This window comes from Mustela nivalis (genome assembly GCF_964662115.1).
Source record: "Mustela nivalis genome assembly, chromosome: 2".
Lineage (NCBI taxonomy): Eukaryota > Metazoa > Chordata > Mammalia > Carnivora > Mustelidae > Mustela > Mustela nivalis.
Genome location: NC_139021.1, coordinates 105,984,488 through 106,007,373, shown reverse-complemented (window position 1 = coordinate 106,007,373; position 22,886 = coordinate 105,984,488). Strand labels below are relative to the sequence as shown.

The 22,886-nt window shown below is 39.1% G+C and overlaps 1 pseudogene across 1 annotated transcript in view; it reads right to left on the bottom strand.

The window, feature by feature from the left end:
- Positions 1 to 22,586, bottom strand: part of LOC309859762 (contactin-associated protein-like 3B) — a 34,557-nt pseudogene extending 11,971 nt beyond the window's left edge. Inside the window, exons 1-5 of the transcript in view lie at positions 22,559 to 22,586; positions 21,373 to 21,435; positions 17,386 to 17,542; positions 11,006 to 11,133; positions 187 to 357 (exon numbers count right to left, since the gene is read on the bottom strand). The product of the transcript in view is annotated as a contactin-associated protein-like 3B (transcript). The remainder of the gene's footprint in view (positions 1 to 186; positions 358 to 11,005; positions 11,134 to 17,385; positions 17,543 to 21,372; positions 21,436 to 22,558) is intronic.
- Positions 22,587 to 22,886: the final 300 nt, after the last annotated feature.

Below are 22,886 nucleotides of genomic sequence, written 5' to 3'. Positions count from 1 at the left end.
CCCCCCCCAACCCTGCTCTCTCTCTCTCAAATAAATAAATCTTTTTTAAAAAGGTATTAGAACTTTAGTTTGCATTAAAGGAATACAAGTGACAAAGAAAACATAGCAGTACTTTGGGAATTAGGTTCCCAGAAGGGTTATTGCTATATACTGAGGCCTGGTGGCTTTGCCCAGAAGGCAACTCACTGTGCAGCTCTAGCCTGATGAAGTCTGTGATCCCCAGGTTCTCTACAAACACCCCAGAAGGTGCTGTCGTCTTAAAAAAGAAAGAAACATCAGCACTGAGCTCTCCACGGAGCATAGGGAAGTGAAAGTGTGAGGTCTCGGTGTTGAAGGAAGCGGAATTCCAAAATGAATCTGTTTCCCAAAAAAAAAAAAGACAGTGACAATAGCAAGGAAACAGAATAATAACCATATTTTGTATTTCTAGTAATTTTTTTTACCATTATTACCATTTTTACCATCATTAAATGCATTCATTATCTATGCAAGCCTTCATTTGGGGGTTCTTCCAAACATACAGCCACAATGTGAATATCCAGAGAGTGACTATTTCAAGGATTAAGACAGACAAGCCTGAAACTGAATGGACAGATAATCACTGGAAATACCCTGTGTTTTTTAGAAGACAATATTATTTATAGATTACCATTAAGTCAAATAGACTTTGGGGGGACATACAGTTAGATGAACTTTAATACACGTGTAGAGTTGTATAACCACCACCAAAATCAGGATAAAGGACAGCTTCATCTCCCCTCCTCCCTCAGGCTGTTCTCTTACAGTCACACCCTCCTCCTGCCCCTAAGCCCTGGTCATTGTGATCTACAGTTGTGCCTTTTCCAAGTGTCATATAAATGGAATCACACTGTAGGTAATCTTCTGAGACTGGCTTCTCTCGCTCATTGGAATTCAAGATTCATTCAGTATGCCATGACTTATTGCTGCTCTATCGTCCTTCATTGTGTGGATCGGGTCTCCATTTCTTTGTCACTGGAGAATGTCAGTGTGGTTTCCAGCTTTGGTCATTCACAAACAGAGCTGCCCTAAACATATCTGCTGATCACACGTGTATCTGCAAATAGTTCTCTTTCTTGCTTTCCAATCTGGATGCCCCTCCTTCCTTCCTCGGTTGCTGCACTGGCTAGGACATCCAGTGTGACTGAAGTCACAGAACAGAAGTGATGAGATTGAATATCCTTATCTCGTGCCCACTGCTGCAGGGAAAGGGTTCAGTTTTTCACCAGTAACCATGCTGCCAGCTGTTCTGTATGTAGATAATCTTTATTAGGATCAAGAAGTTTCCTGTTATTCATAGTTTCCTAAAAATTTTATCATGAGTGGTATCTGATATGAATGTATCATGTTAGTTAATGATATAATCATAGTAATTCAAATGATTGTGTTCATATCAGTTGATGCAGAAAAAGCATTTGATGTGATTTTTCTTCTTTCAACTGTTAATATGGTAGATGACATTGATTGATTTCCAAATATGGTCAACCCTTAAACAACAAGGGAGTTGGGGCACTGACCTTTGCACAGTTGGACATTCACATGTAACTTTGGACCCTCCAAAAACTTAACTACTAATGGCCTACTAGACAGGTTGACTGGACACCTTACCAAGAAGCATCAACATTTGGTTAATACATACTTTGCATGTTATATTATTATATACTGTATTCTTACAATACAGTGAACTGGAGAAAACAAAATATTATTAAGAAAATCACAAGAAAGAGAAAACACATTTATAGGATGGTACTGTATTTATTGAAAAAACTCTGCACACAAGTGGACCTACCCAGTTCAGACCCATGTTTTTCCAGGGTCAGCTGCACTGAATCAGCCTTGTGTCCTGGGGTAAACCCCAGTTGGTGATGATGTATTATTCTTTTAATGTTCCTGGATTTTTTGCTAATGTAGTTGAGGATTTTTGCATATGTATCTGTGATGATGCTATTCATAGTTATCCCTGTCTTTTTTTTTTTTTTTTTTTTTGGATTTTCTTTGTCTAGTTTGGTATTGGGGCAATGTAGGGCCCTCATAAACTGTTGGAAAGAATTTCCTCTGCTATTTGCTGAAAGAGATTGTGCAAACACAGTGTTATTTCTTCTTTGGTGGAACTCACCAGTGAAGTCATCTCTGACTGAATTCAATTCTGTCAATACTTCTGGGTCTCTACTAGTTCAATTTATCTTGAGTGAGTTTTAGTAGTTAGTGGTTCTCAAGGAATTAGTCTGTTTTATCTACATTGGAGAACTGATATGTGTATAGTTGTTTGTGGTATGCCATTATTATCCTATTGATGTCTGTAGGGTCTATAGTGATACTCCAGCTTTCACTACTCATATTGGTAATATTTCTCTTCTCTCTCTCTCTCAACAATTTTGCTAGAGATTTATATATTTTATTGTTCTTTTACAAATATTTTGTTTTTATAGATCTCTGCCTTTAATTAATTTCTCTTATCTTTATTATTTCCTTCCTTCTGCTTTTTTGAATTATTTTTTCTTTTTTTCTAATTTATTATGGTAAAAGCTTAAATCATTCAGTTGAGATCTTTTTCTTTCACAATACAAGCATTTAATGCTATTACTATCTCTCCCAGCACTGACATAACTGCCTCCCACCACTGATATATTGTATTTTCCTTTTCATTCAGATCAATATGTTTTATAATGTTGAGACGTCCTTGACTCATTTAATATTTAGTAGTTTGGTGTTTAATATTTAATATTATATTTAATATTTAGTAGTTTGGAGACTACTAAATATTAAATATATTTATACTATACTATATTTATATACTATACTATATTTATACTATTATATTTAATATTTCTAAGTGTTTGGAGACTTTCTCACTCTCTTTGTTCTTTGTTTCTAGTTTAATTCATTTATGTCAGGGAATGTATTTTTGTGTGATTTATTTGATATGTGCTCAAGTTTGTTTTGTGACATAGAATATGATGTATCCATGTGCAGTTTAAAAGAATGTGTATTTTACTGTTGGTAGGGTGTTACATAAATGTCAATTAAATTCTGTTGCTTTGTAGTGACATTAGGTTTTATGTACACTTTGCTTGTTTCCCCTGTTTTAGTTCCAAAGATTAATGAGAGAGGAGTATTTGATTCTCTAATTATAATTGTGATTTTGCCTACTTCCCCTTTCCATCTTGTCAGTTGTTGCTTTATGTATTTTGAAGGTCAGTTATCAGTGTACACATTTAAGATTCTCATGTCTTCTTGGGGCGCCTGGGTGGCTCAGTGGGTTAAAGCCTCTGCCTTCAGCTCAGGTCATGATCCCAGGGTCCTGGGATCAAGCCCCGCATCAGGCTCTCTGAGCCTGCTTCCTCCTCTCTCTCTGCCTGCCTCTCTGCCTACTTGTGATCTCTGTCTCTCAAATAAATAAATAAAAATCTTTAAAAAAAAAAAGATTCTCATGTCTTCTTAATTGCTTTTTGTATCTATTAATTTTCTATGCTTTCAAGCAAAAATTTAATACAGAATGTCCAGCATTCTTTCAGTTAGTGTTTGTGTAGTATATCTTTCCCTGTCGCTCTTTTTAAACTTATGATATCATTATATTTGGAGTGAGTTTCTTGTACAAAGTACATAGTTGAGTCATACCCATCTGTCCTTTAACGGGTTTGTTTGGACCATTTATATTAAATATAAATGTTGACAAGTTCAATTTAGTTTTACCATTTTATTATTTTTTTCCTGTTTCTTAGGCTTTGTTGTTCTTTTCTGTCTCCTTTGGAGTTAAACATTTTTTAGTATTCTATTTTTGTCTCTAGCAGTTCCTTGGTTAGTTATTTTAGGAGTGACAATATATACACTTAACTTTTCAGAGTCTGCTCAGAATCTGCATTTTAACCACTTGGACTCCTATGTCAAAACCTCGCCAACAATTCTGTCAGTTTACCAAGTGCTCTTCATTTATTGCTGCCAAATGTATTCCATCTGTACAAATTAAGAGCTCTATGAAATAATGTTGTATTTTTTGCTTTCAACCAAAGGTATATTTAAAATAACTCAACAGGAGAATAGTCTATTATATGTACCCCAATATTTACCATTTCTCAAGCTGATTTTATACCCCTGAGATCCCAAATTTCCTTCTAATAGCATTTCACTTCTGTCTGAGTCTTCCTTTAGAAAGTCTTTTAAAGTATCTTCTGGTAAGGAATGCTTTTAGCTTTCCTTCATCTGAGAATTTCTTTATCTTCATCCCTGAAGGAGATTTTTGATGAATATGGAATTCCAGACCAACAGTTCTTTACTTTTAGCCCTTGAGAAATGTTTTGCCACTTCCTTCCTGGCTTCCATATTTCTACTGAGAAAGTCATGGACTTATGAGTAGGAGTTCACCTACAGATGATGCATCACTCTTCTCTCTGGTTGATTTCAAACATTCTTCATTGCCTTTGTTTTCAGCAGTTTAATATTGATGTGTCTGGAGGTGAATTTGAGCTTATGTTTCAAGTTCATCCAGCTTATCAAGTCTGTTTTTTGCCAAACTTGGACAATTTTCAGCCTTTTTTCTTTCCTTTTTTTTTTTTTTTTTTCAGCACCACACTATTCTGTCTGCTTCTGGATGCTCAATTACATGAATGTTAGATCTTTTGTTGTTGACTCAGAGTTCCCTGAGGCCCTGTTCATTTTTAGATTTTTTTCTTTCTTTTGATCAGATAAGTCATTCCTATCATTAAGGCCACTGACTGTCTCATCTCAGATCCACTATTTGGCCCACCCAGGACATCTTTTATTTCAGTTTCATATTTTTCAGTTCTAAAGTTTTCATTTAGCTCTTTGGATATCCTATTTCTTTGGTGAATGTTCTTTTTCTATTTCTTACAAAAGTGTTTATGATCACTTGTTAGAGTTCTTGTGTAATAGCTCTTTTAAACTATTTATCAGTTCGTTCTAACCACTGTGTCACAATTGCATTAGTAACTGTTGATTATATTTTCCTAAGCCAGCTTAGATTTTTCTGGTTCTTTGTAATTTTGGATGACTTCCTATATATTTTAAATATTATATTAATAAATTCTGGGTTTTGTTTAAATGTTGTGGAGCATGTTGATTTCATATATATATGCATAGGCATATATAAAAATTTTATTTTATTTATCTTTTTGTAAGACAAAGTGTTGTTTATTTTCACAACAAATAGCTTTTAGACTAGAGGGTAAATAAAATATATATAAATAAAAATAGAATAAATGCTAAATATATTCTTAGGTATGGCAGAGAATTGGCAATGAATGAACAAACCAACAAATTGCAGAAGTAACAAACATGCTATATTTAAAAGTTGAGGATTTTTCATGATTTTCCATGTCTGGACAGATCTCAGAGTTATTGTAAATAATAAGAGTATGCAACCATATTTGAGCACCTTAGATAAGAGCATGAAATGTATTGACTGGAGTAAATCCTGAGAAACTCCACACCCTGTCACTTCATGTGTGCCTGATCTGGAGACTCATCTGCAAAGATGTCTGAGAAAACAGCTTGGAGGTAGTATAGCAACAAAGCTATACCAATCTATATCTTCAAGAATTTTGGATCATTCCTGTTCATCTTCACTTGTGTTCCTGCTTAGACTCCACTAAGAATGCCTGTTGAGCTCAAGGTCACTCAAGCATGGTATATATTTTGTGGTTTCCTTGTTAAATGTCAGACCAATGGAAGTCAGGACACCTGTTTTCTCATTTCAAGAGGAGACTCAGTTCTTTTTACAATGTCACAACATTCCAAAAGGCTTTTGCATGGCTTCACGTGAGTTCTGAATCATATTATATAAATGTAGGCATGGCTTTACATTACAAGTGTATAATAAATGTGTTGTATTAATATATTATCTTTTCATGGAATTTGTATCAATTTAGAACACACTGTAAAAGTTACATTATATGTTCAAAAGCTTTCTTAACTTCTAATACACTATAGTCTATGCTCTCAGGACAAATATAAAAGGATCAAGGTTCTCAAAGTAGTTTTGTATTCAATTGGAGGATTATTTTTCTTAAGTATCATATGACTAAAATTAAAATTATTTTTAGAAAATTGCCATACGCCTTTAGGCTTCAAAAGGTCTCATGTATTTCTACTTTCAGTTCATTTTTTTAACATCTAAGTTTTTCAAGTGAGAGGGTATTTTTTAAAGTGTATTTATTTTCTAGAGGCTCAGCCATTTTCTTTTTTTTTACTGTTTTTTTTTAATTTTTTAAAAATTTCTTTTCAGCATAACAGTATTCATTGTTTTTGCACCACACCCAGTGCTCCATGCAATACATGCCCTCTATAATACCCACCACCTGGTACACCCATCTCCCACCCCCTTCCCCTTCAAAACACTCAGGTTGTTTTTCAGAGTCCATAGTCTCTCATGGTTCACCTCCCCTTCCAATTTCCCTCAACTCCCTTCTCCTCTCCATCTCCCCATGTCCTCCATGTTATTTGTTATGTTCCACAAATAAGTGAAACCCTATGATAATTGGCTCTTTCTGCTTGACTTATTTCACTCAGCATAATCTCTTCTAGTCCCCTTCATATTGCTACAAAAGTTAGGTATTCATCCTTTCTTTCTTTCTTTTTTATGATTTTTTTTATTTTTTTAATTTTTTATAAACATATAATATATTTTTATCCTCAGGGGTACATGAATCGCCATGTTTACACACTTAACAGCACTCACCATAGCACATACCCTCCCCAATGTCCATAACCCCAGGGTATTCATCCTTTCTGATGGAGGCATAATACTCCATAGTGTATATGGATGGAGCACATCTTCCTTATCCATTTGTCCATTGAAGGGCATCTTGGTTCTTTCCAGAGTTTGGCCACAACCTGAATAGACTGATATCTAGTAACAAGATTAAAGCAGTGATCAAAAACCTCCCAAAAAACAAGAGCCCAGGACCTGACGGATTCCCTGGGGAATTCTACCAAACTTTCAAAGAAAAAAATAACACCTATTCTCCTGAAGCTGTTTCAAAAAATTGAAGCAGAAGGAAAACTTCCAGACTCTTTTTATGAAGCCAGCATTACCCTGATCCCCAAACCAGGCAAAGAACTGACCAAAAAGGAGAATTTCAGACCAATATCCCTGATGAATATGGATGCTAAGATTCTTAACAAGATCCTAGCAAACAGGATCCAACAGCATATTAAAAAGATTATCCACCATGACCAGGTGGGAGTCATCCCTGAGTTACAAAGATGGCTCAACATTCGCAAATCAATCAATGTGATAGAACAAATCAATAAGAGAAGAGAGAAGAACCACATGGTCCTCTCAACTGAAGCAGAAAAACAATTGACAAAATCCAGCATCTGTTCCTGATTAAAACACTTCAAAGTACAGGGATGGAGGGAACATTCCTGAACTTCATAAAATATATCTATGAAAGACCCACAGCAAATATCATCATCATCCTCAATGGGGAAAAGCTCGCAGCCTTCCTGTTGAGATCAGGAACACGACAAGGATGCCCATTCTCACCACTCTTGTTCAACATAGTATTAGAAGTCCTAGCAACAGCAATCAGACAACAAAGAGAAATAAAAGGTATTCAGATTGGCAATGAAGAAGTCAAACTCTCCCTCTTCGCAGATGACATAATTCTTTATATGGAAAACCCAAAAGACTCCACTCCCAAACTACTAGACCTCATACAGCAATTCAGCAACATGGCAGGATACAAAGTCAATGTACAGAAATCAGTGCCTTTCTTATACACTAACAATGAAAATACAGAAAGGGAAATTAGAGAATCGTTTCCATTTACTATAGCACCAAGAACCATAAGATACCTGGGAATAAAACTCACCAAAGAGGTAAAGGATCTGCACTTGAGGAACTACAGAACACTCATGAAAAAAACTGAAGAAGACACAAAAAAATGGAAGACCATTCCATGCTCTTGGATCAGAAGAATAAACACTGTTAAAAAGTCTATACTGCCTAGAGAAATCTATACTTTTAATGCCATTCTGATCAAGATTCCACCTGCATTTTTCAAAGAGCTGGAGCAAATAATCCCCAAATTTGTATGGAATCAGAAGAGACCCCGAATCGCTAAGGAAATGTTGAAAAACAAAAATTAAACTGGCAGCATCACGTTACTTGATTTCAAGCTTTACTACAAAGCTGTGATCACCAAGACAGCATGGTACTGGAATAAAAACAGACACATAGACAAGTGGAACAGATTAGAGTGTCCATATATGGACCTTCAACTCTATGGGCAAATAATCTTCGACAAAACAGGAAAAAATATACAGTGGAAAAAAGACAGTCTCTTCAATGAATGGTGCTGGGAAAATTGGACAGCTATATGTAAAAGAATGAAACTAGACCATGCTCTTACACCATACGCAAAGATAAACTGAAATGGATAAAAGACCTCAATGTGAGACAGGAATCCATCAGAACCCTAGAGGAGAATATAGGCAGTAACCTCTTTGATATCAGCCACAGCAACTTCTTTCAAGATATGTCTCCAAAGGCAAAGGAAACAAAAGCAAAAATGAACTTTTGGGACTTCATCAAGATCAAAAGCTTCTCTACAGAAAAGAAAACAGTCAAGAAAACAAAGAGGTAACCCACGGAATGGGAGAAAATATTTGCAAATGACAGTACAGGCAAAAGGTCGATATCTAGGATCTAGAAAGAACTTCTCAAACTCAACACACACAAAACTGATAGTCATATAAAAAATGGGCAGAAGATATGAACAGACACTTCTCCAATGAAGACATACAAATGGCTATCAGACACATGAAAAAATGTTCATCATCACTAGCCATTAGGGAGATTCAAATTAAAACCACATTGAGATACCACCTTACACCAGTTAGAATGGCCAAAATTAGCAAGACAGGCAATGTGTGTTGGAGAGGGTGGGCTGTCTCTAATGGCAGTCCAGTTTTCAAAGCCTTTGCAGCATGACTCAGCTCTGCCTCACTTGTGCATGACCCAGTGGCCAGCCTAGGTCTTGGGTCTATAGTTAGGACCAGATCCATGCATGTGTCTCTCTGAGATGAGCCCAGGACTTCATAAACAACATGTAGTATGCTTTCCTGAATGGCTGCCTCCCTCTGCTCTTCTAGGTACTTTCTGGTCCCCTGGTCTCCCTTGTCAGTCACAGAACTGGAAAACAGGCTCTACTGAGACTGCTCTGTAATGCTCTCCTATGCAACTGTACCTGGTCCATTGCGAAGCGATGGGTGAGTGGAGGAAGAGAATAAAAATAAGAGGAGTCTTTCCATCATCTCTGAGCCACAGCTGCCCTATGCAGGGCAAAAGTCCCCTTCTGAAGTCCTGGCTCTTGTGCGTTCCCTGGGCAGCTTCTGCTGTTATCGTTATGGGTCTGCCTAGATAGAAAAAGAGGGAAATGGGATTCCTGCCCTTCCTGAAAGTTAGGAACTTTCTGTTCCAGCCTCTAGCCAGGGCTCAAAGGCTTCTCATGGAACTTCTGTCCCTGACCCAGTGCCCACGTCTGGGTTGACCGACAGATACTGGAGGGAAAAGTAAATGATGCCTTCTGGTTTCTCCTCCTTGCCTCTCCTGGCTTGCTAGAGCCCTGAGATAACTGTTTCAGGCGTGCTGCCCAGGTTTCATAGGGGGACTCGTGGGAGAAGTGAGGTTGGCGTGCTTAGTTCGTCCTATCCGGACACAGAGTGTGGTCTGCTGTCTAAGGTCATGAGTGGGAAGAACAATTCTTCATACTATCTTCCATCAAGGCATGTTCATATGTTCTTTACACTGTGACTATCCACCTCTCAATATTTTTGTCATCTGAAGTAGGAAACTTCCATTTTCTGAATGGCAAATCTCAGAAATGCCAGGATTTCTCCACATGGCAACACCTTCTATGTGACCCTGGGAAGGGATGGCCACCGCAGCCTTGGTAGATGTTGAATTTTGGCCTCTTCTCTGATACGAGTGCCACTGGAGAGTCTGGGCCAGAGAACTGACGTGCCCTGACTTTTCCCTCTGGCCGTTCTGTGGCGTCTCCGCTAAGTGGGAAGAAGCAGTTGCAAGTAGGCCAGTCAAGCCAGTGGGTGGGGGTTGCTGGATCCAGTTTTGAAATTCAAAGTGATATGATTTGTATTTGTGGATGAGTCCGATGTGTGTTAAGAGAGGAAAGAAGTTATAAGTGGCTGTTACATTTTCCGTCTAAGCGAAAGGAAGCATGGAGTTGCCATGTCCTGAGTTGGGGAAGGTTCTCGTGGAAAAACTTTTTTTTTTCCTTCTTTTGGACAAATTGTTTTGAAATGCCTGTTGAGCCTAAGCAGCTGGGTGGCAGAGGTGGGAGTGCAGGGAGACAGCCTGGGGTATAGTGATGACAGAATCATTGACATCAATGTGGGATTTAAAGCCATGAGCCTATTGGGAACAGCTCACCACTGGAGAACAGAGACAGAGGGCTGAGCACACAGGCCGGGGGCACCACAATAGGATGTCACTGGCATGGGGAGGAAGGAGGGAAAACCCAGAATGTTGTGGGTAAGAAATCCACATGTAGTGGGAGGGGTGAGGACAGTTAGGACCACTGAGGTTCGCAAACTGTCAGAGGGTGACAACGAACAGACAAATGATGGCTTCCATCACCCCGTTTCTCAGTATCTTACCAGTTTTAGGCATCTCAGCACTCATCCAATACTTACTCCAATTAATTAATTATCAAATGACTAGATTTTGCTGACGGTGATCAGTGTTTCAGATCATCCCACCAACATTCACAGCAATAGTCTGACTCAAATACTACAGAGGACACACACTCCGAAGGTAATACAATATACCTCCTTTTTTTCTCAAGTAGAACGACAATACACACTTCTTTTGTAAGTTAACACATTCCTAATGAGATGCAGAGTATTAGCATAGACAGTGTTCTTACTGACTCAGGCAGCTACATGTCTCCTAAAACACTGACATGCATTTCCAGGGGTCAAGGCAGTTCCTCTTGCCACTACTTACTGTCCCTGGAGCAGAGCAGAGGCCCCAGCGCATAAGCCGCTTCTGAATGTGGTTGGCCTGTGTCTCTCATCGCAACCTGAGTGACTGGCAGGTGCTCCTTATGGGAAAGAACTACTGTGTCACTGGTCCTATAAAACAAAAACGACCACCTTAGTGTTATTCTGAATGACATCCAGAGAAGGAGCAAATATTCTCTTACTGCAGCGCAAGACATGGTAAGCTAAATTTGTAAATACGTAACAATAAGGAAATCAAAGGACTCATCTGAACTCTGACATAGTAATGTACTCAATAAGGTTTGAGGATCCAATATCCTTGTTCCTCTGCGTGACCACAGAGAAAAACGGGCAGGGCTGAAATCATAATCGTCAGTGCGAGCATGAGATTATATTTCCCTGCAATGAAGCAGCTCGAGGCCCTTTCCCATTTGCCCGCCTTGTGAGATTTAAATGCAAAACTTACTTGGCTTTGTTAAAAACAAAACAAAACAAAACAAAACAAAACAAAAACCAAACCACCCAACTGAAAAGATTTAGGTTTTCAATTCCTAGATTTTTCTTTTTTAACTCAATTTTCCAAATTACTATCGTGGTTACTAGGCCTTTCCTTATGTATTGATGCCATCCATTAGAAAGAAAGAAAGATAGAAAGAAAGAAAGAAAGAAAGAAAGAAAGAAAGAAAGAAAGAAAGAAAAAGAAAGAAGGAGAAGGTTGATTAAACCAAAGTGAAGGTATGATACAATATGCTCTTAAAATTAATAATTGGGGAAATGCAGGGGAAGAGCTAGTCGTGACTGTCTATATCCATTCATTCAGCTAACATTTGGTGCAAAGTGACCCCTTGCCAGGTCCTGCGTGTTGGGGGCATGGGCATAAGAACCACCATCAGCGTCACCAAGGAATCTAGTGGATATTACATATAATGACAGAAATATACTTGTAATATAATACAATCACATAAGTGAATATTTAGGACTGAATATCTATAGTTCCAATGTAACAAAAACCAGACTAGAGCCTGAGGTCCTGAGTAGGAAGCAAGCTGTGCCACCAACCACCGCTCTGGGCAAAGAAAGAAGATTCTTCTGCACCTTGTGAGCTGCTCATGTTTTTACGTCCTGCTTCAATTATGTATGTACTTTGGATTTAGAACAAATAACAGTGTGTCTAATGTATCCTTCAGGTGCCCTGCATCTGTGTAGAACCTAGAAAGTTTCAGTTTCTAACAATTATAAAGCCCTCACTTGCTCTGATGTATACAAATGGAAGCAACTGAAACTGATGTTTTTGCAAGTCAAAACAATCAGCATGGTTCCAATGGTTCAGGCGAATAGCTTTGCTTCAAAAAGACCCTGCATCACTTAATAATTAATCATTCCAATTCTGTTGAGGCATCAAAAATATTCTTTCGAGGTAGGAAGATTTGAAATTATTAGCATTTTTATTTTGCTTTAAAAATTGACAAGGTGACTGCCAGTGCATATTGGCAAGATATCAAAAATTTGAACTAAATATCCTGAAAGTTCAGAAACATTTGTTTTGGAATCAGATGGTTTCCAAAAATCAGATGGAACAAAACCCCAGGGCTTTATCTGTAAGGCCCTGCAATTTGTGTGCTTGGAAGCACACAGGCAGGTCGTCCCAAACACGGAACTCCTGGTTTTGTTGGGAATGGCACAGGTCACAAGCCAGAAGGTGGCATGGATGGTGGGGGGGAGTCAGTCTGAATAAATACTTCTTATAAATGTGGGGCTAACACAACAAAATTAATTCCTGGTGTTAAGTATCAGGAAATGTTACAAATAAGCATTTTCATTCCTGTCATTGTTATTTTGGTAGAACATCTAGAGGGAAAATGTAAGGGCATTAGTTATTCATTGAGTAACCCTGAATTTTAAAGAGCCATTTAAAAGCTACATTTATAATGCAGTGAAAAGCTACACTTTAATTGTTTTTAGCAATGACAAAACACAGAGAGCCCTGCAAAAAAACCTAAGGGAAATCATAATGGGTAATTGTGTGTGTTAAGGCAGATAATCATAATACATTCTTTTTTAATTCTGTTGTTTGCAAAGTAACTTCCTGAGCCTGAGGAAATTTTAAACAGCTCAGAACTGAGAATTCTTTCTCAGCACAGGTCATTCCCAAATGCCCACGCTTCACGTAGGACGAGATTCATTGCCAGGGTCACCAGACTCCTTCGAAATCGCCGAACTTCGTTACATCTCAGGATTTTCCTTGCCTCTCCATGTTTCTCTCTTTTCCCCGAAGGCCAGAGTGTTGCTCTCTAGGCCCGGCAGCTCTCACGGTAGGTTCCGAGCACTCAGTGACGGGACTTCCAAGGCCGCTTCCTCTTGGTCTTCCGTTCCCGGCGCTCTAGACGCTGCTTGCGCGGGCTGTTTCGCAGAACACCTTTTCGCAGGTGCAGCACAGCCACAGCGACTCCTGCGTTCTGGGAAAGGCTTCAGGGAACACCGAGTCAGCTTTCCCGTTTCCTAATTGTTCTGGAGAAAGCGAGCCTGGGGACCAGGGAACCATCGCCGCCCGGAGCTCCCTGTTTTGAAAGCTCCCGGGCTCGCTCTCGGGCTGTGCTGTTCCCTTCCTTCATCCCGTAGGAAACGCCCTCCGTCGGGAGCCTGCGGTCCCCTGACACTCCAAGTCCTGGGGGGCCAGTCTCCCGTCCTTGCTTCCACCTTCAGGACTGCCATGGACCACTGCTTTCCCACGTGCATCTTTCCAGCGTCTCACCGTCACAAACACTCAGCAAATAACTGGCATTGGAATGAAATGGAATCAAGAAAATGAAGTTTTTCCCACTCATGGCCGTCATGTGATATTTCCATTTAGATATACCTTCTTATAATCTCATAATAAAACATAAAAGTTCTGCATATTTCTGTTATCTTTATTGCAGGATCTACAGTCTTCATGCTGATTTTGCAAGTGGTTTTCATGATATTTTCTTACGGTAATAAGCTCTTTGTAGGAATTCAGTTATTCTAAGATTCAGTGGGAAGCCCTACTGAATTCTCATTAATTTCAATAATATTTGTGTCTATCCTCGGGATTTCCTGGTAGGCAACTATATTTTCTATGAATAATGTCTTCATTTCCTTGATTCTAATCATTTGTGGCTTTGAAATGCCACCTATATTTTTGTCCCTCTGTTAATCATTTCTAACCTCAGTGTCCTGTAATCAGAGAACTTGTCCATACCATAACAACATCTGTAAAATCTTTGGGGTTTTGCTTTATGAAACATTAGGAAAATCAGTTTGCAAAAATGTGCCATGTGTGCTTGAGAAAATTATATACTCTGTAATTTTCAGGGCCTACGAAATCAATCCATTGATTCCATATAAAAATATTCCATATCCTTTATAATTGTCATCTGCATGATTTACCAGTTGCCAACAGATGGATGTCTAAACCTCTCCTTACAATGGTTGATTTGTATATTCCTTCTTTCAATTCAGGCAATTATTTTCTATATACATTTTGAGTCATGTATGTTAGAAACATACAACTTTAGGATTACTAGGGGGTTTTGGTGAAATTAAAAAGCATCATTATATGGTAATGCTAATCATTCTATATTAAGACTTCAAAATTTTGAGGTGCCTGGGTGGCTCAATTGGTTTAACATCAGACTTTGGCTCAGGTCATGCATGATCTCATGGTCCTTTGGTGAGCCCCAATTCATTGGGCTCCCCACTAAGCAGGGAGTCTGCCTCTCCCTCTGCCCTTCCGCCACTTATGGGCACAGGCACCCTTCCTCCCTGTCAAATAAGTAAAAATCTTTAAAAACATAAAAAAGACTTTTAAACTTAAATTACTTCTGTGCACATTTGTTTCATAGGTTGTTTTAAGATTTTGCGTTCAACATTTCTAGGTGTACAAACAAGATATACTTATTTTTAATTCAAAATGACCTATCTGCACTTAAATGGCTGTTTTGTCACATTTATTGTGTCTAATTACTCATAATATTCTTTTTTTTTAAGATTCCATTTATTTATTTGACAGAAAGAAAGAGATCACAAGTAGGCAGAGAGGCAGGCAGAGGGTGGGGCATACTAAGTAGGCTCCCCGCTGAGCCGAGAGCCTGGTGCGGGGCTCGAACCCAGGACCCTGAGATCATGACCTGAGCCAAAGACAGAGGTTTAACTCACTGAGCCACCCAGGCACCCCCGTAATATTCTTATGTCATTTTGTTGCTTGTTGTTTCTTCTTCCTTTTTAAATTTTATTTCCTACCTTCTTTTGAATTAACTGTTCTTAAAATCCTGTTTTTCCTTCCTTCCCTCTTTGGATTTGAGTATTACACTGTTTCTATTCTTCAGTGCTTACACTTGAAATCCTAATGCATGCACTATGAGCCATTTAATGCTGACAAACTTCTACAAAACAAGTTTTTAAATTCAATCATATTCTTATTTCTAACCCTGGCTGTAGTCCTGGACAGGACCACTCCCTTCTGTTTCAGTATGGTACATGCCTGACACATGACTAGTGTCTTGTATTTGCCTCTTATGTGTCTGTTAACCTCTGAGTTTACACATTTCTTTCCTCGGTATTTCTTCTAGGGTCTGAGACTCTCCTTACCAGATCACCCACTTTCATTCTAAAAACCATTCTTGGGTGAGCCTGGGTGGCTCAGTGGGTTAAAGCCTCTGCCTTCAGCTCAGGTCATGATCCCAGGGTCCTGGGATCGAGCCCCATGTCGGGCTCTCTGCTCATCAGGGAGCCTGCTTCCTCCTCTTTCTCTGCCTGCCTCTCTGCCTACTTGTGAGCTCTGTCAAATAAATAAGTAAAGTCTTAAAAAAAGAAATTAAAAATTTTAAAAAAACAAAAACTCTTCTTTAAACTGTCTTTTGGAATTGGCTGGTGGTGTATTTCTTCTGTGTCTGTTTGTCTGCGTGTCCCTGTATTTTGGCTAGGGACACACTTGGAATCAGACAGTACTGTACTTACTGAGGCACAGCAAGGGGAGTGCCAGGGCCCGCAGGCTTTGCTGGATCCACAGAGGGGGTTTTGCCTGGCTCCGACAGTCCTTGCTTTGACACCTTCTGGTCACCTCCACTCCCTTTCACATTCTCTTTCATCTTCCTTGATTTTAGCATGATGCTTCTACAGGTGGATTTACTCTTATTTACCCTGCCTGGTATCCTAGTATTTTCTCAAGTCCGGCCAATTCTTAGCTATTTTAGCCCTTCATTATCGCCAGTCTCCTCTGTTAAAACTTGACTCTGACCGCAGCTCTCCCCTCCCTGTCCCAGGTTTCCTTCCTCCCATGCCGGTCTCTCTAGGCTAGAGTCCCTGCCACTTATCTACATGCATTTTCCGTTTCACCAGTGTCCTGATCCCGTGTGTCTAGTATCTGATCTGACAAGTCTTAAATTTCAATGAGAATATTTTCATTTCTAAACGTTCATTCGGTTCTTTTGTAAATCGCGATCACCTTTGTCGATAGTATCTGGTTGCTTTATCAGTCAATCCCAGGCCTTATTTTTCCAACAGCTCACACATTTATTTTATCTGATGTTCTTAAGTTATCTGTGATCTGGGATTTTTAGGCATCCGTTTACTCCATTGTTTCTTCTGCCTCCCACTTCTGTCCCCTGGGGCTGTGTAGCCCTGATTGTGAGCTCATGTTTGGTGGCATTTTTATCTGTGGGAATCCTTGGGGAGGACGGGCCTCTAGCAAGAATATCATGTACTTCTACGATGAACCATTGGTACTGCTGACATGTGGACACACTAACTTAATCCAAGGATTCCGGATCTGTGTGAGGGCAGGTCTGTGGATGTGTGTTTTCAGGGAGTTATTTCTTGCTACCTGGGGGGTTAGCTGGAAGATCGCTCCCTTTCCACCTTCCCTCTGGGTTTGGAAGCCTTCTGTGACCTCCAGTGACAGGGAGAGGTTTGTGTCTCATAACCCCCTTTTATGCACCCTAGACCCCATTTGATTTTCCCTATGAGGCCATTTAAAAATGCAGCTGGCAGCGAGGGAGGTTAGCAAGCATGCTGGGGCTGGCCACGGGGCCGTCGTCATCTATCGGGTTAAACTTAACCCTAGGAACTCTGATAATGGTACTTTCAGTGAATGGGAAACATTAATCTGGTATTCATATCTTGTCTTATTAGGAAAAAAATTAAGTGGACATGATTAGTTACTCACAGGTAAGCAGAAATAGCTACCTTAATGCCTCAGTCCTCAGATTAATTACACTGTACACATCAAAGCTTACACCTTGAACTGGCTGGGGAATACTTTAATCTGTTCTCTTTATACAACTGTCTTGTCCAATGTCTGCCTAACTTACACAGTTTAAGCAACACAGAATTACAGTTTGCACAGGGAAATTATATGGAAATCACCATTCATTCCGGGCAGCATCACAGTTGCAGTGATATTGAGAATCAAGGCAGTTCCCCTGTAATCCACAAGCACATTTTTGAGCACCAGGCAGAGAACCTCCCCAGTAAGTGTGTGTCTCATTGGTTCTTCCAACCCACCAGTTCACTGGGGTTCCATCTGAAAGACAAGTATGAGAAAGGTGACACCTACTTTGCCCCTCACTGCCTGCCTCCCCAGCACAGTCCTTTACTCCCCTCTGTCTAAAACACAGATGAGCAGAGGTTAACTCCACAACAGGGTCCTTTCTAAGAGGATTTCCAAAGATTTAAGACATATTTCCACATCTAGACATACATTCTCACTGTATGTTTTACTTTTATTAGAAAACGAGCAAGTGGTCCCTAACTCATTCAGGCATGATATCTACACATTTCTCTTGAGGACTCCAATGACATCATTTATTTGGACACAACACTGAAAGAACTGTCATTTTAAAAAAAGGAATGAATGAAAACCAGAGTAATTTGTACACTGCATCCAAATGCTGTTCGAGAGCCTAAAATGCCATTGAAAGATGTAATATTTTTAATACTTATACAAAAACAATAATCAAAATGAAAACAAAACCCTAAAAACAAAGAGCAAATGAAAGAAATCAATCAAATTGTGTCTCAATTTGATGGTATACCTCAGAGAGGAAATACCTGCTAAGCTTAAGATACAGGAATGTGACTATGTGCCACAATGGGAATACACTGAAGGATAAGAGAACTAAAACAAACAAAACAAAACACCAAAAAACAAAAGAAAACCATCGAAAAAAGATTCACAAATCTGACCACATCAACATGTAAAACTTTCATATTACCAATGATGCCACAAAGTGAAAAAATAAGACAAACTTTGGAGAACATATTTACAATGAATAGAACAAAGATTACTATACAACACTCATAAAGGATATTTATCAATCAGTAAGAAATACAGAACAAAATTAATGGAAAGGTATGTAAAAATATACAAAACATATAAATCAACATTTCACAGAAGAAAAGTGAAAGGCCCAATCCTATCCAAAATCAGAGAAATAAAAAACAAAACAATAGGGTTTTCATCTTTCATCAGACTGGCCATAATTTTGAAATAACGGTATCAACTGTGAACAAGGAGACAAAGAAAGCTGTCCTGTCACCTAACAGCTGGTGGGAGTCGTATGGTCACTTAGACCAATTTGGCAGCATAAAGTGACACTGGAAATGCTTAGTCTCTCTGACCCAACAATATGTATCATGCGTGTACACTACAGAATACTTGAAATGCTTGTTCTTCTACAGGGAGAGAAAATGTAAAAGATGGTCACTGCACAATTATTCATAATAATGATAAACAGAAATGACATAAGAAACAGACAACTAAAATGTATGCTGTCATAACAGAATATTAAAAGGAATGAAGTAACCAGTTTGGATAGATCTTAAACACAATATTAAATTCTAAACAAAGGGCCACCTGCGTAGCTCAGTTAATTAAGCATCCAGCACTCGATTTCAGCTCAGGTTACGATTTCGGGGTCGTCAGATCAAGCCCCATGTCAGGGTCAGCAAGAGATCTGCTTGAGATTTTTCTTTTCCCTGCCCCTCCTGCTTGTGTGTGCTCTCTCTCGCTCTTTCTCAAATAAATAAATAAATCTTTAAAAAAAAAAAAAAGGCAGCCAAAACAATCCTGACAAGTTTGTCAAGAAGAATTTGTTCAGTAGAACAAACTGGAGAACTTACATTCCTGACTTCAAACTTGCTATAAAGCTACAGTATCAAACACAAGGAACTAGCATGATAATATCCACATATGAATATTATCATCTCCACAAATGAACTGAAGTGGGAGTCCAGAAACAAACCCATACACCTATGGTCAACTGACGCTCAACAAGGGTACCAAGATCATTCAATGGGAGAAAAAAAGAGTCTCTTCAACAAATGGTATTGGAACTGAATATCCACATGCAAATGAATGAAAATGGACCCCTTCCTCATATCATATACAAAAATTAACTCTAAATAGATCAAAGACCTAAATGTGAGAGCTAGAAACAATAACACTCTTAGGAAAAATACACGAGTGAATCTTCATGATCTTAGAATGACAACAGATTCTTAGATATGACCTCAAAGGCAAACACAACAAAGGAAAAGAGATCCTTTTGTGAATCAAAGGATATACTTTCAAGAGAATGAAGAGACAACTCACAGAATAGGAAGAAATATTTGAAAACCACATATGTGATAAAAATCTATTACCCAAAATACTCTTCAATAAATCCAATTAAAAACAGGCCAAGGATTTGAATGGACATGTCTGTGAAGCAGATACACAAATATCCAACAAGCACTCGAAAAGGTACTCATTAGACATTAGGGAAAAGCAAATCAAAACCACAATGACATGCTACTTCCTACCCACTATGTTGGCTATAATATGACAACAAGTGCTGTCAATAAAGAGGGGAAACTAACCCTCATGCATTGCTGGTGGAAATATAAAATTGTGCACATTATGAAAAACAGGCGGTTCGGCGGTAATTTAAAACTACAACTAATGCATGATCCAGCATTTTCACTTCTCAGTAAATACCCAGAAGAACCAAAGACATGTATTCTATCAAAATTTGCACATGAATGTTCAGAGGGGCACTACCCAACAGCGGTAAAGCAGAAACAAGCCAGACGTCTGTTAACCAGTGAGTGGATGAACAGAACTCAGGTCCTTCTACACAATGGAATATTCTTCAATGATAGAAATGAAGTCTTGGTAAAAAGGCACACTTAGTTATAAAACGAAGGTCTGAGGATCTCATGTATAACACGGTGACTACAGCTGATATCACAATTAAAATCTGTTGACAGCAGAGCTTAAATACTCTCACCAAAAAAACAAAAACAAAAACAAAAACCCAAAACAAAGAAAGAAAGAAATATGTGAGATGAGGGATGTGTTAGATTAGATGGGAGGAATCCTCTCACAATGTATACGAATATCAAAATCATCACAATGTTCACTACATACCTTATAGTTCTGTCAAATATACCTTAATAAAGCCAGAAAAGAAAAACAATGAAGTCTGTAACGTGCTCCAATATGATGAAGTTTAAAAACATTACACAAGGTGAAGGAAGACACACATAAAATATACATTTTGTATGACTATACTCCTACAATAAATCCAGAAGATCCAAGTCCATACTGACAGAAAGTAGATTAGTGGTTTCCAGGGTCTGAGAATTTTGGAGTTATTTTAAGGACGTGCGGTCAACTTATTCTATAAAAATTCGAGGTTTTGTAAAGGGAAAACAAAAACAAACCAAGACCGGGGGAAAGCTCTCTACATGGGCTTTAGTAATACCTTCTCCTAAAAAACCTCATTAACTGGGTTCTGCTTGGTAATCTGTCTTTTGCTTCCACTGAAGAATAATTATAGTCATTTATTTTGTGGTTTGCCACAAGAAGGTTGTTCATCATTTATATAAAGAGAAACAGAAGTTTTTTATTTAGCTCTTGATCCCAGAAAGTCTTCAGGCTCCAAAAGGAATAGGGATGCTCTATGTATGTTTTTTTGGGGGGGGGGATGGGGAGGGAGTGTGGGGGAGTCATGGTCAAAAGTCTGAAATATTTGCAAGTTTGATAACCATGTGACTTTATATGATGTGTGTGTGTGTGTGTGTGTGTGCGCGCGCCACTTTGCCCTATTGATCTGCTAATCCAATGCTACTGGTCTACACACCTCAACATCACCTGCAACCTTGTTCAAAACCAAAACTCTCCGGCCCCATTCTATGGTTTAAAACACCTCCCAGTTTTGATCTGATGCACACTAAAGTCTGAGAAACACTGTGTCAGGCTGGTTCCCTCAGGTTCATTTTATCTATTTCTACTTTACTATTTTAAACACGAGTCATAATCCTCATAAGTTCCATTATAAAACAAAGCAGAAAATGACTTCAATAACTCACACAGGACTTCTTCATATTTTGCTGGTCTCCCTTGGAAAAATGCAGAAATCTCTGAAGGCAGAGCTGGGATGGAGAAAGAGGAATGAAGTCATTAAAGGTACAGACTGCCCTCTGAAGGCAGAGCTGGGATGGAGAAAGAGGAATGAAGTCATTAAAGGTACAGACTGCCTTGCAGTTCCCGGACCTGCCTTCTTAAAAAGCTGCAAACATCACCTGGGTGAAATGCCCCTCTGTGGGAGAATACCCTTTTCACCTCGCAGAAGGGGCAGGGAAGGACCTATGTAAACCACCCACACAACTACGTCTGACTGTGATTTGGCCATGCAGAGCTTGAGTGTGCAATTTTTCACTGGGTGAATGGAACTATCATCTAGGACATTTTTAAACAATGTCTGTACCCCTATGTTCTGTTTCAAAGAAATTTTAGAAATGAGAAAAATTGGTTAAGCAAATTATAATACGCTAAATGAAGGAACACGAAACCTTCAGCAAAGGTTGTACAACAAAAGTTGTTACATCTGTATTTCCTTGTTTACTCAAGTTAGAGAAGGCAACCAAAGCTAAGAAAAAAAGGATGGAGGCACTTTCAAGTGAGTGTACGTTTTGTTTTTCTAAAGCATTGCAGTTTCTCAAATGGCTATCTTTTCTTAAACCAGTGGTGATGTGGTCAGTACAGGACTGGGGTAGGAAAACTCAACGTTTCCTCTGGGTTCTGCCCCAACACAAAGACAGGGAAATTCACTTACATTTTCAGCACCAATTTCTTCTCAACCTTCAAGAAGAAAAATAAGTAACTCTCCTTGTACTGCTGTCTTGTAAAGAACTCAACAGCACAGCTTTCAATGCCAGATTCATTGTGTGAGCAGAGCTTAGAATCTGGGAAGAGGGAGCACAAAACAAAGAGTAAGGGTTGAACTGGGATTGGTGAGACAAAACTGACTCACATCTAGTTTTAAGGCCCTTTCCCACAAATCCCTGGAATGCCTCCAGCACAGTTCTATTTCCCAGGTCATCTAACCATCCTTCACTCCTTCCAGCCCAGCTGCCCTGGTCCAGGCTTCTCTCCATTAGGCAGCCTGGGAGCTTCTGAATGGGGCAATATTCTCAATTCTCACTTGTTGTGAACACGCCTGTGAAAACCTAGGATCTGCTCCTCTCTCCGAACTACACTCTGCTCAAAACTCACTCAAGAGGTGCCTGGGTGGTTTGGTTGGTTAAGCAAACGACTCGATCTCAGCTCAGGTCTTGATCTCAGGGTCATGAGCTCAGCCCTGCAGTGAGCCTACTTAAAAACAAAAGAGAGAGAGAGAGAGAGAAAGAAAAAGAAAAGAGAATAACCACAAATAGTTGTAGGATTCTCTCCAACTAACATATACTTAGAGACTCCTCCTTCTTACTTTCCAAGATGTGCTTTTCTAACGTAGATGAAAAAGACACCTGAGGGGCAAATTCATTTTAGCTGGAATTGTCACCCAGGCCCAGAGTTCCAATGTATTTGTTATTCCATAGACTCT